The following is a 9,577-nucleotide window of genomic DNA, read 5'->3' on the forward strand; positions in this document are numbered from 1 at the left end:
TTTCTACCAGCTTGGAGTGCCCAGGGGTATGGCCCTCAGGGCCCAAAATTTGTGCACTATTTCCGTGGGGGTCTATGAGGAGCACCAAGGTGCCCCCTTCATCCCTATTGGTTGTATCTTCTTCCTACTCTCTTTCCTCCACTGTTGACCTTGAAGAGTTTGCACCAGGGGCGGATCTGGGCATAGTGCTACCGGTGTTGTAGCACCGGTCCAGCAGCTGCAGTGCCACGCACATTCCTTCAATTTCAACACTACAGATATGAAAAACCTAGATTACTAGCACCACTAAACCAGTATTAGCATCAGGCTTGGGATGATTCTGGCTCCGCCCCTGGCCTGCCCTATCTAATCTTGATTCCTCCTATAATTTTTGAATATTTTTTAGGGAAAAGAGAGAGGAGATCTAGATTTTTGCAACAATCAAAATCTTCTCTTAGTGAGGGTAACATATTGGATCTAGATCTTTGCGTATTTTGTGGATTTCCTACTTTGTTCTTCCTCTCTTATTCTCCCATAAGTTTTTGTAGCTTTGGTGGACTTTGGGAGTGAAGGACTTAATCATGTGTGTTCTGGCCATTGCATTTCTTGCATCGCTTTGAGTTTTCTACGGAGATTCGGTGAAGTCAAAGTTCGTGAGCTATTACTATCGGGTGTTTGTACCCGAAGCTTGTACCTCTTGGGTTCTTGGAATCCTAGACGGCTCGGTGGCCTTTTGTGGCGTTGTGACCTTGGTGGTACTTACTTGGAAGCCTCCCATTGTTATGGAGTTTTCCTCAAGCTTGTGGACTTAGTGGAGATTACTTGGGAGCCTCCAATTAAATTGTGAAGCTCACCCCAAGCTTTTACGAGTTCGGTGACCACCCTCAAGGATCCCAACGGATCCAGTTTTTCCCTTTTGGTGGGAAGGATCGAGGAGAATACGGTGAGCCAACGTGGCATATAGAATGCCTTGTGACTCCTACAAGAAATCGACAAACCTTTTGTAGATCTATACGCACACCGCTCCAACGGAGATTAGCACATGCAATGATGGGGACTTCTGGATAAATCGTCTTCTCCACGTGCCTTGTTTTTTCCTTAACTTGAGCTCCTTTACCTATGCACTTTACTTTGTGATAGCCTCCGTGCTTGAAGTTATATATCTTGTTACCACCTTGTTATATTTGTATTGCTTACATTAGTTGTTGGTGCACATAGGTGAACCATAGTTTATAGGTTTTGTGCTTGACAAGTTAAACGTTAGTTTAATTCCGCATTTTCTCAAGCCCCTAACGTAAAAAGTTTTAAACCGCATATTCACTCCATTCCTCTAGGCGACATCCTTGTTCTTTTGATTGGTATCAGAGCTTGGTCTCTCATTTTAGCCTGAACCGCCCTCAAAGTAAAGATCTCGGCTAGGGGATTATTGCACAATGACGCATTTATATTTTATATGATGTATGAAAATTTTGCATGCATTATCATTTTCGGCTCATGGACCCAAACATAGAGGAAATTGTATATATGTTTTATCTCCTCGTAAGGATTCTCAAAATATATCTTTCGAGGCCGAGAAAACCCTTATATCTTAATTATAAGCTACTAATGTGATTGTTAATGCTTTGAGCAATGTAGCGAATTTCTCTATCATGATTTTTTGGGGTGCTCATGAGTTATGTACAAAACCTCAAGTTCTATATGATGTGTCCAAGTTTATTGAGGATGATGGGAGTGGATCTGGTTAGGGTTGGACGGGGCGGGGAGGGGTGGTGGGAGTGGGAGGGTCTGGTCCGAGGCCATGGATGGATCGATCGAGCTGAGGCTCAGGCGCCACGAGACGATCGATCTGTGTTGTGGATTGGGTCGCGGCGCGGCGCGGCCGGATGGGAGAGGGTTGGTTGGAGACGTCTAGAACTTGACGAGTAGACGGGACGGTATGAGGTCCATCCCGTTTGCGTGCCTTGGGATTGGGTGCGTGCGCAGATGTACCTTCGGTGGGACTGGCCAGGGACGCTGATTCGTGGGCCGCGACTGGGTTCTAAGAATTCTTTTGTCAAAACCAATTATTTTTTTCGACGAGGATTTTATATTATATTAGTATCACGAAGACGTCAACTACACTCATCCTCTATAACAGCGCATTGGTCTAGCGGCACTACGGAAAACACAACTCACAAAAAAAAGAAAAAATACAAAAAAAACCTATTACAGCGATCAATTCCTTGTAGCAGCAGACCTAACACCACCAACACATCACCATGAATCCGGCTTCTCCAAAAGCGACATCTCCAAGAAGAAAACTGTGCACAAGCGATGTCGTCGCCCGATCAAATATCATAGGTTTTCACCCTAGAGAATGTCCTTGCTCGCAAAACAATGCATTCAACAAGATTATTGCCAGACACAACCAATTAAGGTCTAATCTTGAATTCTCACCCTGCAAAATAAGACTTTGAACTCCTCATGTGTTGTCGTCGCCCCTAGTTGAGAATGACCGGAGGGTCAGATGGTTAGCTGGAGTTGGTGGCTACCCCGCAACCCGGGTTCGAATCTCCTCGAACACGGATTTGTGGCTCACTTAGCTTCTTCTAAGAATATGTCCTGGGTGGTAGTGCATGTGGGTCTCATTTTTTTCGTTGTCGCCCCCAGTTACAATGCCGCGCTCTAAATCAAGAATCACCAAGCCAGTTCCACAACACTGCAAAGACAAAAATCACCATTGCTAGTCCTCATATCATGGTTGGTCCTCACATTTTCTTCTTCTGACTTCACCATGGAACGTCAAAGACGTGTCCCAGTGATGGCGTGTAAGACACACGTCCGTTGGGAACCCCAAGAGGAAGGTGTGATGTGTACAGCAGCATGTTTTCCCTCAGTAAGAAACCAAGGTTATCGAACCAGTAGGAGTCAAGAAGCACGTTGAAGGTTGATGGCGGCGGGATGTAGTGCGGCGCAACACCGGGGATTCCGGCGCCAACGTGGAACCTGCACAACACAACCAAAGTACTTTGCCCCAACGTAACGAGTGAGGTTGTCAATCTCACCGAGCTTGCTGTAACAAAGGATTAACTGTATTGTGTGGAAGATGATGTTTGTTTGCAAGAAAACGGTAAAAACAAGTATTGCGAGTAGATTTGTATTTCGGTATGTAAAGAATGGACCGGGGTCCACAGTTCACTAGAGGTGTCTCTCCCATAAGATAAATAGCATGTTGGGTGAACAAATTACGGTCGGGCAATTGACAAATAGAGAGGGCATAACAATGCACATACATGATCATGATAACTACTAGTGAGATTTAATTGGGCATTACGACAAAGTACATAGACCGCCATCCAGCATGCATCTATGCCTAAGAAGTCCACCTTCGAGGTTATCATCCGAACCCCTTCCGGTATTAAGTTGCAAACAACAGACAATTGCATTAAGTATGGTGCGTAATGTAATCAACAACATACATCCTCGGACATAGCGCTGATGTTTTATCCCTAGTGGCAACGACACATCCACAACCTTAGAACTTTACGTCACTATCCCGGATGTCAATGGAGGCATGAACCCACTATCGAGCATAAATACTCCCTCTTGGAGTTACAAGTATCAACTTGGCCAGAGCCTCTACTAGTAACGGAGAGCATGCAAGATCATAAACAACACATATGTAATAACTTGATAATTAACATGACATGGTATTCTCTATCCATCGGATCCCAACAAACACAACATAGTAGCATTACAGATAGATGATCTTGATCATGTTAGGCAGCTCACAAGATCTAACAATGATAGCACAATGAGGAGAAGACAACCATCTAGCTACTTGCTATGGACCCATAGTCCGAGGGTGAACTACTCACTCATCACTCCGGAGGCGACCATGGCGGTGTAGAGTCCTCCGGGAGATGAATCCCCTCTCCGGCGGGGTGCGGAGGCGATCTCCAGAATCCCCGAGATGGGATGGCGGCGGCGGCGTCTCCGGAAGGTTTTCCGTATCGTGGTCTCTCGCATCGGGGTTTTCGCGACGGAGGCTTTAAGTAGGCGGAAGGGCGGCGTCGGTGGAGGCGACGAGGGCCCACACCATAGGGCGGCGCGGGCCCCACCTAGGCCGCGCGGCCTTGTGGTGTCGCCGCCTCGTGGCCCCACATCGTATGTCTCTTCGGTCTTACGGAAGCTTCGTGGAAAAATAGGCCCACGGGTGTTCGATTTCGTCCAATTCAGAGAATATTTCCGTTACTAGGATTTACGAAACCAAAAACAACGAAAACAAGAACTTGCTCTTCGGCATCTTGTTAATAGGTTAGTTCCGGAAAATGCACGAATAATGACATAAAGTGTGCATAAAACATGTAGAGTATCATCAATAATAGTGGCATGGAACATAAGAAATTATCGATACGTTTCGGAGACGTATCAAGCATCCCCAAGCTTAGTTCCTGCTCGTCCTCGAGTAGGTAAAACGATAACAAAGATAATTTACGAAGTGACATGCCATCATAACCTTGATCAATACTATTTGTAAAGCATATGTAGATGGATGCAACGATTCAAAACAATGGTAATGACAATGAGTAAACAAGTGAATCATAAAGCAAAGACTTTTCATGAATAGTACTTTCAAGACAAGTATTAATAAGTCTTGCATAAGAGTTAACTCATAAAGCAATAAATTCAAAGTAAAGGCTATTGAAGCAACACAAAGGAAGATATAAGTTTCAGCGGTTGCTTTCAACTTGTAACATGTATATCTCATGGATAATTGTCAACATAGAGTAATATAACAAGTACAATATGCAAGTATGTAGGAATCAATGCACACAGTTCACACAAGTGTTTGCTTCTTGAGGTGGAGAGAGATAGGTGAAGCTGACTCAACATATAAAGTAGAAGAGAATGGTCCTTCAAAGAGGAAAGCATCGATTGCTATATTTGTGCTAGAGCTTTTCATTTTGAAAACATGAAACAATTTTGTCAACGGTAGTAATAAAGCATATGAGTTATGTACATTATATCTTACAAGTTGCAAGCCTCATGCATAGTATACTAATAGTGCCCGCACCTTGTCCTAATTAACTTGGACTACTGGATCTTTGCAATGCACATGTTTTGACCAAGTGTCACAATGGGGTACCTCCATGCCGCACTGTACAAAGGTCTAAGGAGAAAGCTCGCATTTTGGATTTCTCGCTTTTGATTATTCTCAACTTAGACATCCATACCGGGACAACATGGACAACAGATAATGGACTCCTCTTTAATGCATAAGCATGTGGCAACAATTATTATTCTCATATGAGATTGAGGATATATGTCCAAAGCTGAAACTTCCACCATGAATCATGGCTTTAGTTAGCGGCCCAAAGTTCTTCTCTAACAATATGCATGCTCCAACCATGAAGGTGGTAGATCTCTCTTGCTTCGGACAAGACGGACATGCATAGCAACTCACATGATATCCAACAAAGAATAGTTGATGGCGTCCCCGAAACATGGTTATCGCACAACAAGCAACTTAATAAGAGATAAAGTGCATAAGTACATATTCAATACCACAATAGTTTTTAAGCTATTTGTCCCATGAGCTATATATTGCAAAGGTGAATGATGGAATTTTAAAGGTAGCACTCAAGCAATTTACTTTGGAATGGCGGATAAATACCATGTAGTAGGTAGGTATGGTGGACACAAATGGCATAGTGGTTGGCTCAAGTATTTTGGATGCATGAGAAGTATTCCCTCTCGATACAAGGTTTAGGCTAGCAAGGTTATTTGAAACAAACACAAGGATGAACGGTACAGCAAAACTCACATAAAAGACATATGGTAAACATTATAAGACTCCATACCGTCTTCCTTGTTGTTCAAAACTCAATACTAGATGTTATCTAGACTCTAGAGAAACCAAATATGCAAACCAAATTAACAAGCTCTAAGTATTTCTTCATTAATGGGTGCAAAGTATATGATGCAAGAGCTTAAACATGAGCACAACAATTGCCAAGTATCAAATTATCCAAGACATTTTAGAGTTACTACATGTAGCATTTTCCAATTCCAACCATATAACAATTTAACGAAGAAGAAACTTCGCCATGAATACTATGAGTAGAGCCTAAGGACATATTTGTCCATATGCTACAGCGGAGCGTGTCTCTCTCCCACAAAGTGAATGCTAGGATCCATTTTATTCAAACAAAACAAAAAACAAAAACAAACCAGACGCTCCAAGCAAAGTGCATAAGATGTGACGGAATAAAAATATAGTTTCGGGGAGGAACATGATAATGTTGTCGATGAAGAAGGGGATGCCTTGGGCATCCCCAAGCTTAGACAGCTTGAGTCTTCTTAGAATATGCGGGGGTGAACCACGGGGCATCCCCAAGCTTAGAGCTTTCACTCTCCTTGATCATATTGCATCATACTCCTCTCTTGATCCTTGAAAACTTCCTCCACACCAAACTCGAAACAACTCATTAGAGGGTTAGTGCATAATAAAAATTCACATGTTCAGAGGTGACACAATCATTCTTAACACTTCTGGACATTGCATAAAGCTACTTGGACATTAGTGGATCAAAGAAATTCATCCAACATAGCAAAAGAGGCAATGCGAAATAAAAGACAGAATCTGTCAAAAGCAGAACAGTCCGTAAAGATGGATTTTATTAGGCCACCAGACTTGCTCAAATGAAAATGCTCAAATTGAATGAAAGTTGCGTACATATCTGAGGATCATGCTCGTAAATTGGCTTAATTTTCTGAGCTACCTACGAGGAGATAGACCCAGATTCGTGACGACAAAGAAATGCGGAACTACGCGAGTAATCCAAATCTAGCACTTACTTTTCTATCAAAGACTTTACTTGGCACAACAAAACATAAAACTAAGATAAGGAGAGGTTGCTACAGTAGTAAACAACTTCCAAGACACAAATATAAAACAAAAATACTGGAGTAAAAACATGGGTTGTCTCCCATAAGCGCTTTTCTTTAACGCCTTTCAGCTAGGCGCGAGAAAGTGTATATCAAGTAACATCAAGAGACGAAGCATCAACATCATAATTTGTTCTAATAATAGAATCATAAGGTAACTTCATTCTCTTTCTAGGGAAGTGTTCCATACCTTTCTTGAGAGGAAATTGATATTTAATATTACCTTCCTTCATATCAATAGTAGCACCAACGGTTCGAAGAAAAGGTCTTCCCAATATAATGGGGCAAGATGCATTGCATTCAATATCCAAGACAACAAAATCAACGGGGACAAGGTTATTGTTAACCATAATATGAACATTATCAACTTTCCCCAAAGGTTTCTTTTTAGCATTATCGGCGAGATTAACATCCAAATAACAATTTTTCAATGGTGGCAAGTCAAGCATATCATAGACTTTCTTAGGCATAACGAAATACTTGCACCAAGATCACATAAAGCATTACAATCAAAATCTTTGACTCTCATTTTAATGATGGGCTCCCAACCATCCTCTAGCTTTCTAGGAATAGAAGTTTCAAGTTTTAGTTTCTCTTCTCTAGCTTTTATGAGAGCATTTGTAATATGTTTTGTGAAAGCCAAGTTTATAGCGCTAGCATTGGGACTCTTAGCAAGTTTTTGCAAGAACTTTATAACTTCAGAGATGTGGCAATCATCAAAATCTAAATCATTACAATCTAAAGCAATGGGATTATCATCCCCAAGGTTGGAAAAAATTTCAGCGGTTTTATCACAAGCGGTTTCAGCGGTTTTAGCGGTTTCGAGGTAATTTTGCGCGCTTTGCACTAGGAGTAGAAGCATTGCCAACACCAATTATTTTACCATTGATAGTAGGAGGTGCAGCAACATATGAATCATTAGCATTGCTAGTGGTGGTAATAGTCCAAACTTTAGCTACATTTTCCTCTTTAGCTAGTTTTTCATTTTCTTCTCTATCCCACCTAGCACGCGATTCGGCCATTAATCTTATATTCTCATTAATTCTAACTTGGATGGCATTTGCTGTAGTAACAATTTTATTTTCAATATCCTCAGGTTTAGCAGCCATTTTATTAATTAAAGAAGATTGTGACGCTAGAACATGTATGAGATTCGGTCTTCGAGCATTTGCAAGTTTAGTTTGCAACTCCAGAAATTTCCATATTCAAATTTTCAAGTTGATTTCCTATTTTCTTCAACAAGGTAGATTGTTCATTCATAGTTTTAGTAAACAATTTATTTTGCTCATATTGTGATTGCATAAAGCTCTTGGTGGATCTTTCAATTTCTAACATCTTTTCCTCATTAGGTGAAACATATCTACCATAAGAGTTATTATTAGCGAGGATTACGGCCTAGAATTTTGAGCAACCAATGAAGCTAACGGAACATTATTAGGATCAACATTAGTCCTACCATTAACAAGCATAGACATAATAGCATCAATCTTATCACTCAAGGAAGAGGATTCTTCAACGAGAATTTACCTTCTTACCTTGTGGAGCTCTTTCCAGTGTGCCATTCAGAGTAATTAACCATCATATTATCAAGGAGCTTTGTTGCTTCACCAAGAGTGATGGACATAAAAGGTACCTCCAGCAGCTGAATCCAATAAATTCCGCGAAGAAAAATTTAGTCCTGCATAGAAGGTTTGGATGATCATCCAAGTAGTCGATCCATGGGTTGGGCAATTTTTAACCGAGAGATTTCATTCTTTCCCAAGCTTGAGCAACATGTTCATTATCTAATTGTTTAAAATTCATTATGCTACTCCTCAAAGATATAATTTTAGCAGGGGGATAATATCTACCAATAAAAGCATCCTTGCATTTAGTCCATGAATCAATACTATTCTTAGGCAGAGATAGCAACCAATCTTTAGCTCTTCCTCTTAATGAGAAAGGGAACAATTTTAATTTTATAATGTCACCATCTACATCTTTATATTTTTGCATTTCACATAGTTCAACAAAATTATTGAGATGGGCGACGGCATCATCGGAACTAACACCGAGAAAATTGCTCTCTCATGACAAGATTAAGTAAAGCGGAGTTTAATTTCAAAGAATTCCGCTGTAGTAGCAGGTGGAGCAATAGGTGTGCATAGGAAATCATTATTATTTGTGCTAGTGAAGTCACACAACTTAGTATTTTCGGGGTTGGCCATTTTAGCAGTAGTAAATAAAACAAACTAGATAAAGTAAATGCAAGTAAACTAATTTTTTTGTGTTTTTGATATAGCAAACAAGACGGTAAATAAAGTAAAGCTAGCAACTAATTTTTTTGTGTTTTGATATAAGTGCAGCAAACAAAGTAGTAAATAAAATAAAGCAAGACAAAAACAAAGTAAAGAGATTGAGAAGTGGAGACTCCCCTTGCGGCGTGTCTTGATCTCCCCGGCAGCGGCGCCGGAAAATATGCTTGATGGCGTGTATTTCACACGTTCGTTGGGCAACCCCAAGAGGAAGGTATGATGCGCACAGCAGCAAGTTTTCCCTCGAGAAAGAAACCAAGGTTTATCGAACCAGGAGGAGCCAAGAAGCACGTTGAAGGTTGATGGCGGCGGGATGTAGTGCGGCGCAACACCGGAGATTCGGCGCCAACGTGGAACCTGCACAACACAACCAA

The sequence above is a fragment of the Lolium rigidum genome, chromosome 3, assembly GCF_022539505.1.
Source record: "Lolium rigidum isolate FL_2022 chromosome 3, APGP_CSIRO_Lrig_0.1, whole genome shotgun sequence".
Lineage (NCBI taxonomy): Eukaryota > Viridiplantae > Streptophyta > Magnoliopsida > Poales > Poaceae > Lolium > Lolium rigidum.